At 48.3% G+C, this 24,567-nt stretch overlaps 1 protein-coding gene across 1 annotated transcript in view; it reads left to right on the plus strand.

The window, feature by feature from the left end:
* The first annotated feature begins 1,575 nt into the window (after window positions 1-1,575).
* The window catches only part of Calpc (calpain C), a 112,405-nt gene continuing 89,413 nt past the window's right edge, over window positions 1,576-24,567 (plus strand). Inside the window, exon 1 of the mRNA XM_077698553.1 lies at window positions 1,576-2,190. The gene's annotated coding sequence lies outside the window, so the exon portion shown is untranslated. The remainder of the gene's footprint in view (window positions 2,191-24,567) is intronic.

Consider the following 24,567-nt stretch of genomic DNA (forward strand, 5'->3'; position numbering starts at 1 on the left):
AACATTATGTCTGCGCCTTACTGTGCTCTGAAATCACTCATTGAAAGAAAACTCCGATAACACTGGCAGAAACATGGAGACACATAAAAAGAAAACAAACATCATGCAATTAAGCCACACATAGGTAGACACATAACCGAAAAACTGCACAGATCTCTAGGAGTTGCTCTTCGTCGTTTAAGGATAGGGCACACGCACGGCACAATACCCTCCGCGCTGGCTGAGTGGCTAAGGCGTCGTGCTGCTGAGCACGAGGACGCGGGTTCGATTCCCGGCCGCGGCGGCCGGATTTCTGATGGAGGGGAAAAGCAAAAACGCCCGTGTGTTCGAGATTTCTGTGCGCGTTAAAGATCCACAGGGGGTCAAAATTAATCCGGAGCTCTCCACTACGGCGCGCCTCATCGCCTGCGTTGCATCAAACCCTACAATCAATCAATCTCACGCACGGCATACATTACATGAATACCGTTTGAACTGAGCACGTATACGACCAAATGGGATAAATGTGGAGGAAATATCTCTGTACTCCATATCCTAGTTGAATGTAGGTTACTCGAAACACAAAGACAGAGACACATCGCCAATATATGCACAAAACACATACCCCTACACGCGGCACACTTCCTCTCGGATGAATAAATAATCAATTACAAGAAATTTCGGACTACTTGGCTGAAGTTGATTTCAAGGAAAATTTCTTATCACACTTAACCCCAGCTTGTCCTTCAGTAATGTGGACAGTGCCGAGGTACTCAGGGGCTTCATCTTTTTTTGCTAGGCAAAAACTTTCCGCGGGAACCCTGGTTTTAAGCCCAAATCTTTTGTGCGCTCTAAATTATGTTTTATTGATTTTTTTACTGATTAATCATTGGCCATATATAGGAATTTTACGTAACTATCTGTTAACGAAAGCATGCAGCATATATAACTCACTTGCGATGCAACACACTTTTTTGGAGCTCTTCGGCCTCGAAGCCCCTGCGCCATTAAGCACAATCATCATCAGAACTGGGAATGGAGTAGACCTAAGCAAATACAGCGCGTGTATGCGGCTGACGGTGAAGCCTGATGTAAGGATGAATACGAGGTTAGCTTTAGGTGAGGTGCATGGTGGTAAACCTCTGTTCATGTGAGCTTGCCCAATCAGGCATCAGCCTCACCAGTCATGTTGAGGTTCAGCTTCTGCAACCTAAACTCGTCAGTCAAGCCGAATGATGCCTGGTCTTCAATTGCCGCAGCGGCCGTCTGTTTCAGGGCCAACTAATCAGAATGGCACTGATCGCTTCTTTTTATAGCCCGTGCATGTTATTCCTTCATTTACGGTTCATTGTGCAGATCTCATAACTCAAATCAGGCTCAGCTGAGTGAACTGTTTGTTCATAAAATTACAAGCACTCTGTATCAGTACGGCAGAAGACATCGAGAGCATTGCAAAGCCTTCCCGATACAGCTTCTTTGAACTCAAGATGAAACAGGGGGCGGCCAGATGTCGCTTCCATCTCGGTGCAGCCGAGATGGTACCTCTCTTGCCATACTCGCGTGCACCACCACCACCACCACCACCGGGCAACCGGCCTCGCCGGTCTCCTCTCCTCTCGGGGCCTCTGCTCGCCGGCGAGGGTGTGGAGAGCGGGCCGCAGGAGTAATGGGGCCAGCGGCGGCGGCAAGGTGTGCTCCTCTCGCCGAGCAGACCTGGCCAGCCACGGCAGCATGCCCAGCTACCCCTCAGCCGAACTTCGCGCGACGAGTCAGTCGGAGACCGCCGAGCGGACAACCCAGCACGGGCCCTCCAGGCGTGATGGTTTCGTCGTGCGCTGAGCGACCGGGACCCGTCGGCCGTATCGTCTGCTGAGCAGTGCGCCTCTGATCCGCTCTGTCGGCTGCGGCGTCGGTGTCCACGTGCCTCGTTAAAGGGCGACCAAGTGTCATTCGGGTGCTCCGCTTTTCTCCTCCACGTGGGTTCGCCGCTTGGAAGAAGAGAGGGGTCAGCGTGCCCGCTTGAACCGAACGCGGTGGAGCGATATCCTTCGCCGAGATCGGATTAGTTCGCGCACCGCTCAGAGATTCTTTTCAAGAAAAAAGCAGTGTGTGGTGCTCACAGTTACGATCTGTGGGATCTCAGGTCCGCTGCACTCGACACCCCTGGCCTGCTGACCGTTTCGGAATACGAGAGTCTTCACCGAGGCACGGGTGAGTTCACTCGGGCACGTTGGTCAACATACGCACAAGTAGCTGACCGGGTTTGTCGATCTTGACACCTATGTGCCGCAGCATTCGGGCCACCAGTTTTACGAGCTTGTTTGCCAGGAGCAAATAGTCCCTTCAATTTTCAGAGGGATTGGCGCTGGAGCGCATACACTCGTACGAAACGGAGCCAATGCAGTTTTCTTGTTTGCCGTTCTGCAGAATGAAAACCGCCAAAATGAACTCAGGAGCAGGCAGTAACCGGTCAGTCAGAACGCATGCAGCTAATCGATGCTTTCGTTTCCACTGTTTCCAGTCTGTATTACGATCATAAAATTTCGACTTGAAAATGTTGATTTCGAAAGTTGTTAGCTGGCTGTGTAAATTTAGAAAGCTGGGTTTTTGAGGGTCGGAATTGCGACGTTAATCTATGAAGATTTGTTTGGTGTTAAGTCACGTAGAGGTAGGTTCCAGAGATGTTTACAATCAGCGCGCTAACTTCAGCTCGGGCGCTCTTTTAACCCCTCTAGGGGTTTGCTGTTTATCAGGAAGTCAAACACATCTTCCAAACAAATAAAATCATGCGTGTGCTATACGCTTTTAATGTTTACCCATGATATTTTAAAACTAACCATTACCTACTATCTAAGTAAATGGGTTGCATCGGCGAAAGCTATGTAATTTGTTTTGTGAGACCACCTGTAAACGCTTTCTTTTTTTCAAAGGTTTTGCCCTGTCCAACAATGTGAAATTGAGGCAATAAGAGCACTCACCAATGTGAACGAAACATTTTGCCTCCTGATTTTGCGGTGACACGTTGGGCAGGCTTCTGCTAACAGCTTAAGCAGAATAAGCGTTAACATTTAATGCTAGTTATCTGTGTATATGGTTGTTATTTTATATGTTGAGAGTATAGTCGATCACATTTTCAATGAACCACATCAATATACCTATGGTTGTCGGCTTTCGGATAACACCTCGAACATGTTTCAGGAGAATCGGGTGAAAGAAACCCCATTTCTCCCCGAATGTACCTTTTCAAAGTAGCGATCTGCAGAATCATGCGCTGGCGGTCCGCCGTTTTCAACCACAACTTGCTGGAAGCAAGCCCCACAAACACAGCTTTCGAACTCTTTGAGTATTTCGAACTCGTTCCAATCGTTGTTGTGTACGCGACGTCACTGCTATGGACGACCTTTGCCTGGCCTTTGCAATGATAAACCAAAGAGCCCATTTTTTTTTCTTTATTTAGCCCGGCTTTCACCAGCTTGCCCCAGGTGTAACTTTTGGTTGTATAAAATGTCGAGGAATACAAATGACAGGAGTAGTATGCATAATTGCATGGATCATTTAAAACGGTGCACGCTGTATGATTTCACGTGAGTTAAATTGCGTTCAAAGACATAGCTTCGTTTATTTTATTGTTACGGGGTCACTTTAAAATATACAACGCGTGGATAAAGAACACACTCCTCTAAAAAATGTATAGCTTAAACTACACGTATCAGAGGACCAAAGTTTGCTCCTGTTTTCAATTTTTTACTCGCCAGAGTATGAAATAAGATGTGCGCATCGGACGCTTTCATAATGTCGATATAGCGCGGGACTGTGGACGCTTGTTTGAAACTGAGTTGCTTGAGATGCACCCATGAGGAGCTTTTCGGCGAGTATTGGGTACGCTTCTCGGTCGCGCTTTGGTTCGATTCACACGAGCAGCCGCCGAATGAAGCCCGTGTAGCGCTTTGCGCTTTCCATTTTCTGCACTCATTGTGGAGAACGCAAGCATTGGTGCTACGTCTATTGTTTATACAACTATGCGGCTTTCTACCTAACATAGGCTTATCGGGTTTTGGACGTGTTATCAGTCATTCAGACGCTTGCAAGAAAAGTTGGAGGGTCATTTCTCGCAGTTTAAGCCTGTTGTTTTGTTTTGTTTTGAAGCCCGTTTTTTAGATTGCTCAAAGTAAAACCTTGTCAATTTATACCCGCTCCTATAAAAGCGTCCGGGAAGTATTCTTTGAAAACACGGATTCCCATTTAAAAAATTTGGGGTCATGGCTTCATTAACTATATAACATGTGTACTCTAATACGCAATCGTCGTAAAGATGGGAGAACAATTCGCCCTATTTTGACCCATTTCCCTCACGTGAAACCCGCGACACTGGCGAAAACAGGGGCCGTTGATAGTAAGGGTCGGAGAGTAATCTGTCGTGAATGAAGTTTACCCGAGCCCATACCGACCTGCCACACATAATCTACCACGCACAACCACACATAGCACATAACCACATACCACACATAATCACTTCAAGGATGCATAGGCCCATCGATTGTTAGACGTGTCAGGTAGGTAATGCGCTGTGAAGAATTGAAAACTTCTCCGGGTATTCATCCTAGCACCAAAACATGGCTCTTGCTGGAGCGGGGACGGGCTAAGACGAAATAAAATCTGCGCGTACCGTGGTAAGAATGCCGGCTTGTTTGCGTGCTTGTTCGTTCGCTTGATTGCCGGCTCCCTACGTAAAGAAAGATACATTTTCGCACATCGTGCATTCGGCAGCTCTCCCAGGGAGCAGAGCAACCGCTAGTTCAGTTGCAAGTTGTTTCTGTAGCTGCAGTGCTAATACACACAGGGTGTCTCTCCAAAAAAGGCCAGTGGGTTGAGGTTTCTCCAAGTGGCCTAAATCAATTCGTATCCCTCCACTACAGCTCACTTCATAAAACTACTAGTGCATAAAACACCGAACTCAGTTATGTTAGAAAAGCACATTATTTTCCGTTGTTAAAGCCGATTGTCAGTTCCGTACCCGCCAATCCAATTGTTTTAAAATTCCGCAAGACCAGAAAAAAAAAATAGTTTGGATCCCCTTCACTTTCTGTAAACTCAGCGGCGCTTCAATGCAAAGAAAAATAGTGAGAGATTATAGCCGTAGGCGCAATATTTATAGTAAATGCATGGCTCGTGACCTTTTACTGTCGCCATTTAGTTTCGCACCATAAATCAGCTTGGAAGAATGATTCTCGTTTCAAAACACGTTTTCACAGACAACGTTTTCACGGGCAGCATGAATGATTATCCGGAGGAGAATAAGGCCGCGTCGCGGTGCTCTCCTTCCTCGAAATGACCGAACGGAGACCAAACTAGGCTGGCATTCTAGAGGCTCTTGTAAGGTACAGAACTCAGGCAATAGCCTAATGCTGAAAATGCGAGTTAGCTTAACGGGAACAGCAGCAAACAAGTAACGATACGAGTTGGTTATAGCTCGGCTCGTCACTCCTATTTTTGTTTTTTTCGTCGTCATGCTGAGCTACTTTTTTTAGAGTAAGGTGCTTTATATGACGAGTCATTTCCGATGAATTTATGAAATAGAAACAGCAAGCTTAAAGAAGCCATGAAGACAAAATACAAGTTTGGTTCATTAGAAAGGCTGCTTTGTCCTGATAAAAATGATACCGATTTCATCGCAAACTTCCAAAAAATAACGGAGATATTAAAGAAAACGTGTGGAGCTGTGGCGACTCGCTAGCCAGTTTTCGGCAACTTTTCTATGACGTCACAGAAACTTGTTTGGGCGATTGACGGCGGTTGAACTAATCAATCGCCAGGACACATGACTGGACGATTGTAGTGGGGCCGCTAGTTCCGTTCGATTGAATCACTTGAATGCTAACGCGCAACTAACCCACTGAAAATTATGCTTTTAGTGCTGGCCCATATGACGTCACTCGCGCCGATAACACGTCACTGTGGCACGAAATTTGAAAGTCCTTAAGTATTTCTTGCGTTTTCATCGGTTAAAAAACGTCTTTCGTGGACGGATTGAAGCTGAGTGAGGTACTTAAGTCTAACTCTTTAAAGTTAAACAAAGTTGTATTTTCTCTTCATCGACCCTTCAAGAGAGATTGGAATAATCCGCTGGTTTTTAGAGTGTGAAATGGGCAGGCTACCCACTGCGTTGCCGGAAGCACACCCAACTCTTACTCTCATAGCCATTTCGCCGATTTTTAGGAAAATTTAGAAAATCTAAGGAAGCGTTTTCATGATGCAAAAGTAGAAAATTGTTGGTTATAGCTGCAGGCTCCATCGAATTTCATCCTGAAGCATAGCCCGCAAATTATGACGGTTGGCCTCCTTTAAGGAATCTTCAAACCGCAGCGTGCGATAGTACCAAGCTTGCGGTATTTGAGTGGGACAGTAAAGCGGAAATGACGGTTAGTGTTCAATCTTTAAAATCTCCTTGGCGCGCGGCGTAGGTCGTCATTTATCCTTGAGCATTGAACAAGAGTCACGCGAAAGTATGCCGGCCCTATACATATTGGGAATAAATTTCAATTCAACATCAGTTTATCTCCAATAAATACGACCTGGAGATACACCGTCGCTATCTGATTCTGGCAATGATGACATCTCAGGCCCAGCTCGAGCGAACAGGCAGTGCTTCCGTTGCATCAAAATGCGAACGCTCAGAGAAAAGCGCGTGACTCGAACGCATAAAGGGGGAAAAACAATAACAAAGCAGGCAGCACTCAGACTTTGTATTGGACTCTTCCACGGCTCACACAAAAACTGTATTCCCGACCAATGGGACCAGCACGCCCTGTGGGCTGAACCGTGTACAACATAGTAATAGACTGTCATTTTTAAGAAAGCAGTGTCTGGAGTTCCGTCCGACGGCACTCGAATTTATTGAGACTTGGCTGGGGTGAGTCACAACGTCCGCCATAGCGTTGCAGATGTTCCGTCTTATCACCGTGATATGAAGGACGGTGCTTTGAATCCGGCTGTCTCAAGTTTTTTTTTTTTAAACGAAAGTTTTTTATGCCTGGATACACTAAGATTTTACTGACGTCATATCCGTCACGGAAATGACGCCAGTACACCTTTGCCGAAGCGACCCGCCAGCAGGACGTCTCTCGCCAAGCACACCGACAAGACAGCCGCCAACCCGCAAATCATGCTCAGCTGCAGATTTTACTGCACATTTCACTTTCGCGTTTTACCGATTCCTATGACAGAGGAATCGGCCACATTTTTTTTTTTTTTAGTGTTAATTGCAATTTCCATGGCTTAGGTTAGTTTTCCGTGTTTAAAATTATTGCTTTCTGTTGGTTATGTTAGGTACCCGTTACGTTGGATTAAAGAGAGTGAAGTAGCGCCAGACGCACCGTTTTCTTGCGAAGCGCCGCTGGAGATCACTTTAGCGGAGTGCTTATAGTAGCGTCGTACAGCACTCAAGACAGTTTTAAGAGCCTCTATTGAGTCTGTTACAGACGTGTGGGGCAGCCAAACGTGCAGCCCTTGAGTAACACCTATTAGCCTAGCTTCACCGCACTCCTGAAGTTCCGCAGTTTCCCATCGGGAACCTCGCGGAGCTTAGGGCCACCCTGAGGGCCAGATATACCACCCTCCGTAACTCGACATCCAAGCTCACCCGAAGCAGAGTTACAGGCGTATGCCACCACACTCAGCGAAGTTGGACCAGCACCTTTAATACCCTCTCACGGCATGGGTAACAGAAGCGCGCTATACACAGTCCCGACGTGTGCCTAGATTTTACAAGATACTTAATGAGACACCGAGTGTGTACTGTCGAGAGCCGTAGCTACTGTGTAACGTTGACTCCTCACCTTCCGTGAGACTGGATTACAAGAGGGCGCAACTCCCCTCACATATTTGGCAAATTTGTTACGCAGGCCTCCACCCACGAAACAAGAGAGCCATAGTTGGGGCAGCCAAACGTGTGGACCAGCTGAAAAGGGTACTCTGGGGCTTCCTTATTTAGGGGTCGTTCGTCGACCAGCGCAAGCCAGGTAGTGACCGCCGCCACTGCCACTCCGGCGGTTGGTGGTGCAAAAGGACGAAGGTCACGTCATGTCGAGCGCACGAAGTAGCCGCGGGCTTAATTGATGTTTTGTGCCAGTGGAACGCGGTAACTGCGCGCAGGCAAACCAAAGCGCTGACCACGTCGCGTGAGTCAATCGCTCTCGTGGTCACTCGTCCGTTCACAATTACCGCCACTGACGAGCCGAGGCGGGCCGCCGCTGTTCTAGCTCCACTCCGATGGCGTCGCTTCAAAGGAGAGCAAATAGAGCGAATTCCGTTCCGGCGGAGTATTTGGGGCGCTTTAATAAAGCCCGTCACGAGGAACTGAGCGACGAGATAATGACATTCTTGCAACTGCACCGCGCTGAACTCCGCTGGCTTTTCCTCTGTCATTTCACGCTTGATTGAGTGGAACAGACCGCTGTCGTGACACGAACCTGCTTTCTCGTTCTGATTTTCGAGTTTTTTTTAAATCCGCTCATCCATTAAACAGTTCGTTTCCTCAAAAGCGCTCATATGGTGAAACCACTTTTACCCGGATTTGCTAGTATTTGCTTCAAAGAAAGAATGTGTTGGAAACGTATATAAACGAGATTTAATAAGCTCAGCGCAGAAAAAAAGAATACGGAGGGGTGCTAACAGGGCATAAAGCATGCGGGAACTTGGTGTAGCGGGCTATGGCAATCTCATGGTTCGTGGTACCGAAGTTTCCGATCGGGCTTTGACGCGTCGAAGATATACCGAGGGTATGAGGTGCGCCGCAGCGTAGCCCAGCGGAATAATTTATACCACTAGGGGATGTTTAACGTGTGTCAAAATCTATGCAAATCGATGTTTTTGTTTTTGTTTTCGCCTCCGCGAGAAAAACGGCCGCCAGCACCGGAACCGAAACCGCGTCCTCCTGCTCAGTAGCATTACGCCTTAGTCAGTGAGCCACCAAGGCTGGCATATCCGAAGTTCCCCTCTTTCCTGCTACGGTCACAAGGCCGCTCGGTGAACTCACTCGGGAGCCACGAAACGTAAAGGTGACCGCGCGAGTAGAAATCGTCCGAGTTAACTAATGACGTTTTGGCATTTGTATAGAAAAAAGAAACATAGATTGAATTTTTCCGCTTTTGTAACAGTAACCTGCTTGGGTGCAAACACATTTTATAATTTTGCGGGTCTAAGAGATACCCAGTGATTTACGAAAATACGCTGAAGCTTTTGTTTCGTACATTTAGCGCTAAAATTTTGAGGGAAAAAAAAGGAATATCATCTTCTGGAACCTTTCTGCCGCGGAACCATTGCGCGGAACCGTTGCGCGGAACCTTTCTGTCGCGGAACCCACCAGATTCGGCTGCATAAAAGTGCATTCATTTATCGCTTCATACAGGGTGTGTGTGTCTTTAAAAAACACATACGCATTTTTTTGTTGTTTAAAGGTTAGAAAATTTTAAACATTTGTGTCAGTAATATTTACAAGCTAAGACAAATTTGATGACCTTGCGGGCCTAATACATGTTGTGGAACTTGTAAAATAAATTGCCAGCCAATATAAACACCCTATACTCTTGGGTGAACTTGTGCTTGAACTCCGAACACATGCCAGCGCACACCAGACGACAACGACAATACAGCTTATTGTGTGTCCGTTTCTACCTTCCCCTTACTCGTCTATTAGCAGCGCCATATCTTTGTAATAAAATCTTAGAAAAGGCATTTCTAAATATCCCGAAATTTTTAACGAAAATCGATTTACCCTGTCCTGTCTTATATAGCTGCAAAATAATCGGACGTAACGCAGTCGTTCCCTCAACACAGCTTCAACTTCAAACGGCTGTTTGCACCACAAAAAAGAAAGTTTGCATGAACTTTCAAGCAAAGCAGTATTTGTTTACGATCCCACGTCAATCGAACGGGCGGCCAGAAGTACAAAAAGCTTCGGTCGGAGGAGCGACATCATAAACAGTAAGCACTTGCTATATCCCCGTTACGCGGGACCTCGCTTTATTCAAATTTCTCGCGGTGCCAACTGCAGGGCAAGGAGAGCACATATTCTCCGCTTGTAACCAATTACCGCTTATAACGAAGTCAGTATGTTGTTCCGGGTTATAATCAGTGTTTAATGTGCATACATGTGCCAATCGACAACACAGGCTCTGGTACCCGATGCCGCATAGAAGCAAGTGACGTTAGTGTAAGTTTTATGCTTCGCAGAGAAAGCGACAGGTTCGGTAAGGACAAGGAAATCTAAAACGGAATCTTTAGTTGTCGCTAATGGCCTCTCGATATTCCCGCTGAAGCGCGCGCACTTGTCGCGCGCGCGTATACTTTCTTCACGAGCGGCCGCCTTGTTCGAGCACTCCATCATGTCACTGGAGCGTTTAACGGCTGTGCGGGCGTCTGTGGGCACCAAGACCAATGCTTTGTCTTTCCGACGCGGATTGCAATCTGTGCCCATTCGCCTATGCGGCCTTCGCACGCTCGTTTGCGCAGCCTTTTTCTGGGCCGTCCGCGAAAGGCTGCAGAGTCCGCTTCGCGAACAAGGGTTTCTCTGGCCCGGCCGGTCAAGTCTTCGTTTGGCTTATACATTTACGGCAAATAAAGGACCTTTAAGGACAGGATTGCGGAAGATTAGGAGGAGCACGGTTCATTGGCATCGCTTCTGTGCACTTAGATCCGGTTGCTGACCAGAATCGCTCAAAACGCCGTTGCGTTCGGTTTCGGCGATACACCGAGAAAACATGAAACAATACGTAAAGTTACGTGATAATCTGGACGATGGGGTGTTTGAGGAAGCAGTATCAAAAATATTGTTGAAGATTGAAACGTAAGGCGAGTGTAAGGAACGGCTCAGAAATTAAGGACGTGTAGCGAAAATGGCATCCCCAGCTCGTTGCAAAGTGCGTCCGTTTCCGCGGAAATAATCTGTGCACAAGGAGTAGGTTCACTTTTTCAACTCAGAAAGCTCGTTGTCGAGAGTGAACCCAGCGTTGTAATCAGTCACCCTATATACAAAACAGCTTGCGTGAATCATAACTTATGCTAAGTTTCGCTTCACGCGGGACTGGGCCCGTGTGACCAAAGGCAGAGTTTTTCGCTCGCATTTTGAACGGTTTTCGTATTTGACTTTGAGGAATCCAGAAGTATAGTTACGAGGATCTCTACGGGATCTCCACAGCGCACACACAATCGGCTTGCGTGCCAGCGAGACATAGGAAGAAGCTGGGACAGAGGAAGAGATGAGGGAAGGGGGCCTTTGTAGGCAAATGAGTAAGAAGAGCAGCAGCCTCGGATGGTACGGGGCGAACGCCAACAATGCGCCGCTACGCTGGCGGGGAGCGAGGCGTATTGTTTGAGCAGTTGCTCCCAGCAGCGAGAGACAAACAGGCGGCGGAAGCCGGCGCGTGCGCCCTACACGACAGGTGAAACGCGTTCCGTTTGCAGGATGCACGCAACGTTTCACAGAAGGTACGACGAAGGTGCGGTAGCCCAGCCCAAGCGCGCAGAAACTCCTCCTTGATTTGCGTAATTAGGGAAAACCGGGCGCGCGTGAGTAGTTCCGCGTGCGCACAGAATTGTAGTTGGAAGGCTATCTTCCACTCTGCCCTTCTTCTGGGCGTGGCGACTCGTTTGTTTAGAACATCTGTACCCGCCAGAGTTGTACTTCTAGATCACTTTCTCATACACGGGGCTGTTTTTATTTTTGTTTTTTTCTGGAGCTTGAAATAAATTATGAGACGATGGCTTATAGTTTTGCAATGCTACGTACGCATTTTACACTAAGACAACAAATGGTTCCATGGAGCAATTGCTTCTCAACACAATTACACGACCCCATCTCCCTCCTCTCTCCCTCCTCTCTCTCTCACACACGCATTGCATACAGCGTAATCAAGACTTAATTGTCTATGCTACGTGAGATTTAAGCCTCATCTACACTTACATAAAATCAGCGGCATAAAACTATTTCGAATGGTCAATGGAGCTTGTCATTCTAAATTGCTTCAAATTACTTGTGTGGCGATCGCTTCATGGCATGTTCCAGTTTTCTGGGTGTCGGGTGCGAACTGGGCAGGAAATGTAGCAAACGAGCCGCACATTGCTAAGATGCTCTGGCCTGATTACAAGAAATGTATGAGTAGGAATTTAGAAATTTAGAGAAAAATTCCAGAAATTTTGAGAAATTCCGGAAGCTGTATTAGACTAAAGTTATGGCTGGATTCCTCAATGGTAACGTGTTATCTTCACCCGAAAAAAAAACACCCCGCCTTGTGGTAATAGGTATGCTGTCGCAACGAGGATTTTTTAAAGCTTCAGACGGCCGAAAGGTTTTTTCTTACAGATAGACACAGTAAATATGATCAGAAAGTCTTGTGTTGCGAAAATAAAGCCAACAGTAAAGTGCGGCACCAGATAAAAGCTTTTTCTGAACACGAGGATAGGCTAACTAATGTAGAGTAAATGCTGGCTATAACCAAGCCTCTGGGATATGAAACTGGCTTCGTTATATGCGATTCTTCACTAATACCGGAGATTATTTGCCCATAGTGCATTGCAGTGTGAACCGTAAAAACTTCGAATGAAGCGAGAATTCAAATAAAGCAATTCTGTTATACAAAGGTATTCTGTATACTTTCGTTGTACAAAGGTAAAAGAGCGAGGTATTCTGGTCAGGCTTGCCCAAGATGCCTTCCGCCCACGCGTCATGTCTTCTTGAATCCTTCCTCTCTTTTGCCCGGCACAATACCGCACAGTAGCTACAGGCGCATCGTATACACGCAAACCCTCGCATATCCGCTCACTGCTACCAACGGGCAGTGCCGGCGTCCGGTGCCCTATGAGTGAGTGTTTCGTAGGCAACGATGCAGATCGCTCGAGGAAGAAAAGCCGCAAGGACCAAGCAAATAAGAGGGAACTCGTAATGAGCAGGAAAGCCGAGGCAGGAGAGCGCGACGCCGTGTACGTACCCGCCGTGCTCTCACGAGACTGCGGACCAGCCACGCTCGACGACCACGAGCCTCGTTGGGGCCGTGGCCGCGAGCGAGGTTCATGATCGCGCGGCACGCACGGCCAAGCGTGAAGATTGACAACTCGGTTTGGCTCGCGTCCACTGGGCCTTCAACGTGGGCCTCGTTCCTTTGTTTCTACCCCTGCCCGGAGCACGCATTGCGGAGTAAAAGTAAAAGGGGGCAGCGAGTGCAACAAAAAGGCAACCAACGGCCTTCTTTGGACGCCCTTCACCCGTCAAAAGAACCCGCTCTTTTCACGACTTCGGCACGGAGGGTCGTGCGACACGCCGGATTTCGCGCCGCGAGCCTGACGCACGCACGCGCAAAAAAGAAAGTTATGCCAGATCCTAGGCCAGCGTTACTCGAGGTCGCATTATTTTTCTCGCTTTCTACTCCTCTGTTCCTTTTTTTCTTCCACCTTGCACTACTTTTTGACGCTGCTCTCCAACTTTCTTTCCCTTGCACTCCCGTTGTTCTTGCCGAGTCCTCTCGTCACTGTTGGAAGTCGGGGAGTGCCGCATTGGATCCGCCGCTCGTCTCACTGGCCTGTTTTCGGCATTTTCGTTTTCTTACCACCCTCCTCCCGTTCTTGCTTCGACGCGTGGGGGCAGCTGTTGTTCCCTTGCTTCACTTTTCATCTCGTCTCGCTTCTTCCTGCTCGTCCCGTGCCATTGTGATACACATTCTCACAGGCCCGGCGCATGCCTCTCTGTGTCAGTGACCCGAAACGGGAATGTAGCTGCGCCCTGGGTGGCCCGACAGCGTGCATACCGGTCTCCTTGTGGAGCGGCGCGCGCGTACAGCTAGCTAGCTGTCTCATTTGCAAAGGCCAACTTTTGGGGGGCAGAAGTGCGTCGAACGGCGAACTTCCTAAGCGACCATCACTTATCAAGCGGAGCTCAGCAAATGGGGTCTGCTTAGTTTCGAGGGCGGGGAATTTAAATTAACACGATCTACAGTGAACTGAGGAGGACCATGTGAAACAGACGTATAGCGTGAGTATGTATACATTGGGTAAGTACATCAAAAACACAGACAACCTGCTTAGCATTGTGCCGGTAACGGAGGGGTACTGTGGCTATTGTGACTGCATGATGCTGTCACAACAAAGTAATATCTCAAAGTCAGGTCCCTCGTTTCCTCGTTTGAACTTTGAGAGTTCAGTTGGTTCCAAGTTGTCCGGCTCTAGCCAAACATAAACTTTAGCTGTACGTTCATGGAGAAGAACAGAACTGGTGGTCGTGACAGAACTCGTGGTCACACCGTTACACAGGTGGCGAATGGGCATTACAGCTCCCAATTTCTGCTCGTGTGGCGGTGTACCAGCTTCTGGTCGTAAGTTCATAGGCGAAAGAGAAAAACATTGCTTTTTCTTTGTTACTTTCATAGGTGGCGCCTGAACACTAACGCTCCATATGTTTTCATTGCGGAGACAAAAAACGACTTCTTTCCGCCATATGAGCATACTCCGCGCACAATATAGTCTTTTTTTTTTTGTGCACCGCTTTAATTTTCTACGCTCGGCCTCTAGCTTCATTCGCCTGGCTAAATATTGGTTTCTTCGGGTAGATTCTGGTTAATGAGAAGTATGCGTTATTCATGCCACTTTTCCGCATACGATGGCATTTTACTACACTCAACACGGCTCGCCTTCCAAAATTAGTTGGAAAGCACGCACACGCACTACAATGTCCTTTTGCAGTTACTTCGCCGCTTATGATTGGTCCGTGCATGTTTCTGTTCCCTACTCTTCAGTGACTTCGCAGATTCTGTCAACAAGTTGCGATTTAAGTTTCTTGACAAGTCCCACCAGCTTTAGAGAAAGCAGACACAAATTCATTCTACAGCAGTGCCCTGCCTGTTTCCGTGAATCCTCGGCCGGAAAAGAACCGCGTTGTTACACAAGGACATCGAACGAATTCTTGGCACCAGCGCAAGAAGAACAACGCGATTGCCATCCCGAGGCAGGGCCAACCTCACGGAGAAAGACGGGTCCAAAATTCCGCTTGGCAGGCGCTTATCGCCAGGTGTTACGTACGACATCCACATGCCTGAAATGCAGTGGAAAGAAAGAAAAAAAGTGAGGGGTATGTTTCGCAAGGGGATGGCAGCCGGCATGTATTTACTGCGTACGCATGTTCGAGCGAACGACGTGCCACGCTTTAGCTCTGTCCTGGAAGTTTTGTGGATGCAGCCTGGCTGGCAACTGGGCCAAGAGGGAAGTGTACTTTCTGGAGGCTTCTCGTAGCGCTTTCTCCTTCATTCCTTGTCTTTGCTTCAATTTGAGCTAAACGGTGTTATTATTGCTGACATATTTTCTTTTCGTTCGCCAATCATTGGGGTGGGGCGCAACGATTAGCTCCAGGTAGTGAGTGGACCATCGCATCTTCGCGCTGGAACGAACGTATAATGGACATGCTTTGCCAGCGTATTTTTGACTCTAAGAGCTGCAAGAGACGGCGATGTCGCCCTACGTTAACTTCTGCGTCAGAGAGCATACAAAGCAGGCCGTGTGAAAATGTGTGCATTGGGGTTTGCTCTGAACATCAGCGAATTTTTTTTTAATAGCAGGCGCGGATAATCGTGAATGGTGTCACGTCCTGTTCGTCGAAAAAGCTCGGACAGAAGAACCTGCGCACATTTTTGTAAGGTGTCACAAACACTGCGAAATACTCGGTTTCTCGAGCATATGCCTCGTCCCACGTATTCAATGCGTTTTGCTTTGAGTCAAGTTCCGATTTTGTACGAATCTGCATGTCCACATGCCATCGACACGTGCAGTAAACGTCAGATGGGATAAATTTCTGCTTTCCCGCTAGGATAAGCTTTGATGGTTACAAGCGGAGTTGTAAGTTCGCAACTGCAAACTGCAAAAGTCACTGGGCCTTCAAAAGTGCCTTCATCCTGCAGTGGGCCTGAGTAGGATGATGATGATGATGATGATGATGGTGGTGGTGGTGGCGGTGGCGGTGGCGACGACGACGACGATGATGATGGATTCAAGACGAGGTCTAGAGCCAGTTCAGCTGTCTTGTGTCATGAAGAGACGGGGGGTGTGTCTCCGTGTTTCGACGCAGTTAACGGGCGGTGCAGGGTGGAACTGCATACCTGTGGCTAATTGTCGTCTATAGCTCCACTGGTACGTGCATGCCATTTTTCAGAATAAACCAGGACTTCTTTGTCTCGCAGCGCAGCCATGCTTCTTGAATCTTGCATGTTGCGTTTGCATAACCGGGAAAAGTTGTATATCGCGCGTAGGAGAAAGCACTCATTTAACTAACAATGAGGTTTTGTAGCGCTGCATGAAATTAGGTATGGGGAGCACGCCAGGTAGCCTCGTTGGAAAATGACGCCCGTAAAGAGAAAATGAATGGGCGGTCGACGAAAAGAGGCGTCACTACGGAAACGGAAGGCCTTTCAGGATCTTTTTTTCTCTACTTCTTCCCGTCCGACCTTGGTACAGTGGCCGTTCTTTTGCTACCTGCTTCAAAAAAGATAAGACTAGCGGAACTTCCAGTTTCCCTGCGTTGCATTGCAAATGAGTTTTGTTTTCTATGTAGATATTGTTGTCTGTCTCCTTCTCTACCGTTATTCCCGGCATTGGATTTCTCGTTACGTAGAAATCAAACTTAATGTCGCCACTGCGCCATAGTCTAAAAACCGGAAACCCTTGTAACTAGCATTTCACGCCCTTGTTTAAATAATGTATAATCCCCTTCCGACACCTCCGACAAAAAAAATCCCAAAAGAACACTTTCCGATAAGTAAAGTGAAGTGCCCAATGACAGAAATGAAATTTCAGGCCCTTATCACCCAAGCACAATCCATACTCCTTTCGTGGAGCAGTGGAAGTGCAACCTAATAGGCTGCCTGCAGAGACGCAGGTCACCCTTGTGTCTATATGGGCCTAGCGCAAGAGCGGCTGACATGGCTGGCATCTTTTCGGACTCTATTCGGGTACAACTTAAGAATGGCAACGGCAGTTGTCCCTGCCCTCATCACGGCAGTCCTGAGCGCGGCGCAAAAAGTGCGATCCTGCAAATATTTTGAACCTGACGCGAGTCGTGTCTGGTATTTTCAGCACTTAAGCTGCTTTCAAATTACTGCAGCGACGACAAACAAACCGTAAGTGAAAAAAGCATATGATGTCGCGCATTGAGAGAAATCCCCTGTCAAAAAACTGGCGAAGCTTGCACTAATCCGCGCAAGGCTTGAACCATAGCAAAGCTGCACGATTTGTTTCTACGTGAGCACTAAAGACCCGCCGCGGTGGCTCAGTGGCTAAGGCGTTGAGCTGCTGAGCACGAGGTCGCGGGTTCGATTCCCGGCTGCGGCGGCCGCTTTTCTGATGGAGGCGAAAAGCAAAAACGCCCGTGTGTGCGAGATTTCGGCGCACGTTAAAGATCCCCAGGTGGTCAAAATTAATCCGGAGCCCTCCACTACGGCGCGCCTCATCGCCTGCGTTGCGTCGGCGCGTTAAACCCTACAATCAATCAATCAATCAACGTGAGCACTAAAGGACACATCACAACGGATTTTGTACAAGTTTGAAATTGTTATCTACATGTTCCACCGTCGCTTTGCACTCTGCTAGAGGTAGGTATCGTCGTATGCATCGATATCGTCGTGTTCCTCATGTCAAGCACTGCATGCGCGGTAACCCTTTACGACACCTGGGCACCTGGGGCGCAGCGGGGGCGCGTACGCGCACGACGCATGCGCGGCGTTCCTGGACTCGCGTCGAGGTGCCGTGGAGCAGGTGTTGCCTCAGCTCTGGGGTTGTTGGTTGCTATGCAATTCGAGGCGCGCCTGGGAGTTTTCGACGGTTTTCTTTTTCCGCTAAAGCCACTACGCGTACCGGGTATACGGTCGGCAGTCGCCGCGAGACACGCGCTCGCGGGCGCTCAACATTTTCTTGGTATTTTTAACGCGCTACGTGTTATGCGTTACTCGCCACACATTAATTACGGCCAGCTACAGCAGCTTCGCTCGTAAAACCAGCGCGCACGTTGACCTCAAGAGTCCGTCGCTTTGGCGGAGTGGCACGCTACATGCGCTTTCTACTTCTTACCTCGTATATATGAAAACCATCCACAACGCCATCTTCCGAGCCAAAAAACGTTTATCATCATCAACAACAACAACCCCGTTGCAAATCCAAATATTAGAGAGTTCTAGCAGTCCGTCTGTTCCGTCCTTTCCGTATGTACCGTCCGTCCCGGGATTTTGTTCCGCTGACGGGACGGGCCGCCCCCGCGTTGCCGTGCGTGCTCATTCGTTCAGGTGGGCCATGCAGGACTCCTCGCTGTGCCCACGCCCGAAGGCGCAGTCGGGTCCCGGTACGGATGGTACATACGGAAAAAACGGGACAGGCGGACTGCTAGAACTCTCTATTATAGACTCAGAACAAGCTGCCCACGAACGACTCCAAGCGACGCACAGATACCAGATCCATGTGTTTGGTTCTTGCCATCACGCTGGAGGCCGTACCGAAGACTAGTTTCGTTCCATAACAACATACCAGCGTGGCCCGTGGGTAATAGGCCAAAAATAAATGCGAATACGAGAATACCAGCTTGTCTGCCCGCTTGAATGTTTCCTCCTTGCTTCCTCGCTGGACGTTCATTTGAAATTTCCGACGCCACTTTTCTGAGTACCTTTCCACATGCGGCGAACATTTTTTTTTTGTTATGTCCTCCACGAGCTGACGATAAGGAAGGGACCATTGGGCGCAGGTGCAGCTGCTTCCAAAGCGCACAATAAGCTATCTCAGCGTTCCCGAAGCGCATAAATAAAACTTCACCAAAGACAGCGAACGATGGCCGCAGCGCCTGGTTCTGTATATCGCTGCAGGCCCCCAGCCGCCTGCAAGGTAAACAAGGCAGGTTTGCATCGCGTCTCCGGCCATATTTCGGCTCGGCCATACCCATTGGGCTCTCTCCTGATTGCTCATTGTTAAACGCGCAGCCTCGCTCCTCTCTGCGAGCCCGTTCTTGCGTTTTATTTCCCGAACGTCCCCTGGAAGCAGCACGCGGCAGGAATGGAGTGCGCGCGTGTAATACGGCACAAAGGCGGCCAATTCGAGTCCCGAGGCACTTGGCCACAGCAGGAGGAACCAGCCGCTCCCAAGGTCACACGGGAGCCACCTAGCGGCAGCCTTGCGGCGACATTCCACGCCGTGCCCACGCTGGCTCCGAGAACCGCCGAACTGGAGCACGGGGGAAAGACGCGGTGGAGAACGAGCTGGGAGGCACGCAGGGGAAACGAAAATGTGCGGAGCTGCCTGGTCCTGGTGGCGAGCAGCTCCGGTCGTTTATTAAAGCGATGAACCGTGAGGTCCAAGTATGTAAGCAGCGAGAATCGAGGAGCCGAGTTGGCGAAGCCAGGAGAGAGGGAGAGAGAAGTGAACGCGCGGCTAGCGCATTTTTACTCCTGCGCTCTGACAATACGAATTCGCCGTCTCGTTGTTTGTCTGGAATGCCTGTCGCTTCTCTCGGCTCGCTTCGCTTCTTTTTTTAGCCGTCTGTGTCTTTCGGCAGTGTCTTTCGATCGCAACGGCTTCGTTCTTCGAACCCGAATTGCGCCACTTTCCGGATCGCTGGTCCCCGCGTGTTATTATTATCATTACCCGCCTCCGGTTGGAAGGCTGCGGCGGTGGTCGGTGCCGGTTTTCACCGCGGCCCTTACGCGAGACCACCTAATAACTAGGCCCGTTAACTTTCACTTCACCCGCAATCTTCTCGCCGATCAACTAACATCCCCGCACCTCCTGTCCGTAACGCTTTTTTTTTTTTTTCGCGCCTTAGTCACTGCCGCGAGAAGAGCTGGCCTTCTCGCCGACGCTGGCTGACGCTGGCCTTCTCTATGGAGCGGCGTTGCTCTCCAGGCGCGGCCTCGGGCTTCGGCTCCTACATTCGTTCCAGTCACTCACCTGTTGCGAATTCTCCGCTCTCCGTTCGTGCGCGTGATTCCCGCCAAGAATGCGGTTCCACTTTCGTCCCAGTCGTGCGGGAGGGGAGAAGAAATGGGCAAATCAAAACGGAAGCCGTCGCGAAGCGCGCTCACGTTGACACCAAAAGACGAGGAGGTTGAGGAGGTGTGAGTAAACACGCTTTGCGACGCTGACGGGAAACGATGATCAAGAAAAGAGGCGGCGGAGAATAGAAGGAAGAATTTCGAAGCCGGGCGTAGGACGTGAAAATAAACCTAGGAGGAGTGCGGCGGGGTTGCTGTGGATCGGCGGGGCTAAGGGATATCAGCGCAAGTGAAAGGCGCGGTAGCACTCACTGGCGACGTGGGGCGGAATCAGTGCGTTCGCGGTTTTCGTTCACCCTCACTCGAGCCCCTTGAAGGGCGGGTACTGGTTCGCAGGAAGCCCAGCAAGTGCACTTGCATTGCGTGACCGCCACTGCTCGCCTTGCGTGCCCATTAACGCGTGATGGCTTGTATTTTTATTGCAAGCTGACTTATACGGCGCTTTTTCCGCTCTTCTTTCTTTACCACAGTGAAGGAAGAATGTATTTACAAAGGCCCCACATGTTGGAACTTCCGTTTTAGTGGACTTTTCTAACGCTTAGCGCGCGCGCCGGGGAAGCGTTAAAAGCTGCAATGGATGAAGTCAGAAAGATCCGTTACATCTATAGGAAAAGTTTGGCTTCGCCTCAAGAAAGCGCCACACGAAACCGAAAAGGGCTACACGAACGCAAGAGGTGCCAGCTAAATTCAATTAGGGGATCGACCAGAGCGCAGATCAGAAAAAAATTACGAATACACCCAAGTGAGAATTTTCGGAGAGCGTCCAAACATCCTTGTTATTTGCTCACCTCCGTACATACATGTACCTCGACGTATAAACGTGTCGGTGAACTACTGCCGAATTCAGTGAGCAAGCGAAGTCATAATAGCAGTCACAATTCTAACTCGCTACCCGTAACAAATGTACGTCATACAACCCTGGTCATAGCGTATCACAGTCATAAGTTATATAGCTAAGCCACACGTTAAAGTCGTGCACAGCCATATTCATCGGACAACAGCCATAGCAGAGCATCAAAGGTGTACGGTTGTAGCCATTATTTATAGTTTTAGTCATAAGTCATGATACAGTCATGATCATAATAATTGCGTACACGTACATAAGTATCATATATAGCCCCTATGACCCTATGGACCCTTATGGGCGCATCGCGTCAGACGAACGGACAGACAGAGGGACACAAGGACAAATTTTGGAGAAGAAGACTAAAAAAGCTTTGGCATTTAAAAATCATGCACCCCTCCGTCAAACGACCACGGTGGTTGAACGCGAAGCATTCTCGTGGTGGATTCTTTGATTGCCTTCGAAGTTTTCCAAACCGCTTCTACCGTGTCGAAATAGACCTATCGGATAGACACCGGCTTCATAACGCCAGGGAGCCAGGTTCAATTCCGGCCAGCGAAAGTGCTTTCTTCTTTCGATTCAACGTTTTCTCGTTACAGACGCCAAAAGCATCGCGTTAAAAAACTGTATTGTAAAAAATTCCACACTTTTCAAGGCTTCGCTTTAAAAAGTTCGGAATTAGAAATCCTGATGCAAAGGGCCATTAGGCCCCACGGTTCGGTTTATTTTTTTACGCCAGGAGAGAAAGAGAGAGAAATAACTTTTATTTGCGCCAGTCCAAAATGACGAGGGAGAGGGCGGCATTAGCCTAGACCCCCGTTCATCCGCCTGGTTTTATTTTGGGGGGCTGAAATGCTAGTATGCAATTTGCTTCTGATTTACACTCCCTGCTTAGACAATCCCCCTTGGATGCTAAGCGCCCACTCCGTATTTGAACACAAACAACACCGGTATTTAAAGCGGAAGCTTTCTCATGGGACCGATGGCGTCTTAGCAAAAACTAATGCATTTCATTATAGACAGGTTGGTCGACCTAAAAGCTCTGATAAAATCTCTGGACACACGGCGTATGCGTGTAACCATGCTTCCATCGTGTTAAAACGGTTACTTGAAAATCACGAAAAAATTTACACCATCTTCCCTGAGTAGTATGCGAAGCAGCCATGGGGTCGACTGAAGTTCCCATTAGTTTGCAGTTCGTCATTTCCGTTAACGTTCAGCTTCGCCTTCGTTGTATCATTAGCTTCTTGGCGTAGTTTGAATGAGTGAATGACAAAAGGCGCGTTCGTAGCACATGCTCCCGCCTGGGTTTGTAGCGCAGTGGGAAGAGTGCCACGTACATCCCGTTGCGGCCAGAGAGTCGTGGGATCAAAACCGGGCGCCGCCTAACTATTTCTTTTTATAGTGGACTGCGCTGACGTCAGCCCAAACGCTGACGGGGCTGAAGAGACGCGCATGCGCAGTAGAGTGCGGACGGCGTACAACGACACCGACAACGAGGGAGGGAGGGACACAGCCCCGAGCATGAGATGCTCCGCATCTAAAAAGAATGGTTCTAGATAAGACTATGGACGCATGGATCATGAAGAAGGAGTACAATTGTATACCTTTATTTCATAAACCACGCATCGGCAAACATTTCTATTGTTCGTAGAATCGCTTACTTAGTGCGCGAAACCATGGGTTCGTTCTTCGCTTGCAATTTGGGTCTGAAGGTTTCACGATCGATTAGACGCACTTTCCTTGGACTGAGCGAAGTTTTCGCGCTTCTATCAACTTTCTTAGGAAGAGATTGTAAAGTTTTTCTGTTTTTTGTTTGGTAAAATGTTTTTGTACGATTTTCTTTTTTGTTAGATTACACTGCTGATGGTGACTGATGATTGATAGGGGTATCCCCTTCGGAGCGGTGTGATTACGTCTCATTTTACCAAATAAACTAAGAAGAAATTAATATTCCTATGTTTTGCACTCTTCATTTAATACTAGCGCTGCTCTTAGGGTAGGCACAAGAACTTATTAGGCACGAAATACTTATTTTTTTCTGTTACAGGTGGTAGCTGTCCTAGGCAATATTCCCCTCTCTGCTTTTCGCCCACCAGCATTCTAATCTTCTTTTGGTCGCCTCGACAGCCTTAAAGTTAACTCCCTCTGTGCTACCTTTAAATCCTAGGATTTTTTATGTCGAATATTTCCTACTTGAAGATTTGCATGGATACCCTCGCATTCTAACACTCTGTGCCGCATAGTTTCTGATTCTTTTACGCAGCCCAAGCATACTTCATCCTTTTGTGAATACTTCCCCACAAAGCTCTTAGTTCGCAAGCAATCTGCTCTAGCTTCACAAAGCAAAGCACTCCTTCGGAATTATCGTATAAATTTTCCTTTCTGATCTCTAATTTATCAGCCCTGTACATCTCTAAGTTTTAGCTTCCATTTTTTTCTCTCCGTTTATTCGTTTCTATCTGCCTTGCCTCTTTTTTGGTTCCAGTCGCAAAGACGGCTTTCCCTCACTACGAGTATAACTGCAGTGAAGAACCCTTTACAGCCGGTTTTTGTGTATAACGGCGTGCGCAGCAAAATTGTAAGAGCTGGCAACAATTAAAAACGAACTCCGACCATCAAAGTTTCTGAAAACAAAGACGTTTCTGCTCCCATACGGGAACAGTGTTCACATTGAAGATGATGACGTCCCATGTATAAATACCTATGCCTGCAAAAAGGTTGCAGCCCCCTTCCCTCACCCCTGTCCCAACGAGACACGCAAAATGCGTTTCTAATCCGCCAATACGCTGTGAGTACGCAGCTGGCGTGGTAGATCCTACACCAATTTTTCAGACGCAAAACACAGTGAGATATAAGGTCCCGTTTTTGCTCACCTTAACACAAGAAAATAGGATCACTGCTTTAAGTATGTAGGTAGCATGAACGTATATACAATGCTGCGATCCCATTGGTCAGGCGAGATGATTTCATTTTCTGCGTGAATAAATGCACCGAATATCGTCGCGAACCATTCGCATCGGTATCAGTCAGAACGCGAGATGAAGGCGAAGAAGGAAAATCCCACACTCATGTCAGGTGCAGCAATTGGGCGTGTCAGCTTACAGAGTTTTATGATAATGACGTCCATTTCATTCCAGTTCTATTACAGGCTGAGACTCAGGTCACTCCCAGTCCTTGAGGGACATGGCTACCACTTTTTATTCCTTTAAATTGCACGGGAAGAGTTGTTTTGAGCAAGTGAGACTAAAGTGCTTCTATACTAAAACGTCACTTTATGCCTAAACGCCGCATTCGTTGTTTCTTAAAAGTGGAGTGGAAGCTGTCCTCTGGTTTTAGCTTATCGATGTCTTGCTGGACAGCCTTAATTTCTCTGGGGATTTTTGGCATTGTTTTTGTGGTTGTCGTCGTTGCCAGGCTAGCGTTTCGACGGCATCCGTGAATTTATTCTCTTAACAGAAGTGGCCCGCCCTTGTTAAGCAAGAAAAGTTCCTCCGGAAGGCAGGACAGAACTTCCCCGTCGCATGCTCCTTAGGTTAGGCCACACAGCTCAATGACGGTGCCCTCCCGCTACCACTGCGCAACGGTAAAGCTAAAAGCTTGGGAACCCGCCACAAGGAGCAGGCTCGCAAAGTGACCCCTAGGACAGCACCTTACGTTTATGTACCTTCCGAATCCCCAGCC

Source organism: Haemaphysalis longicornis, unplaced genomic scaffold, assembly GCF_048455015.1.
Source record: "Haemaphysalis longicornis isolate Haplotype H1 unplaced genomic scaffold, Haemaphysalis longicornis Haplotype H1 scaffold_2, whole genome shotgun sequence".
NCBI classification, from domain to species: Eukaryota; Metazoa; Arthropoda; class Arachnida; order Ixodida; family Ixodidae; genus Haemaphysalis; species Haemaphysalis longicornis.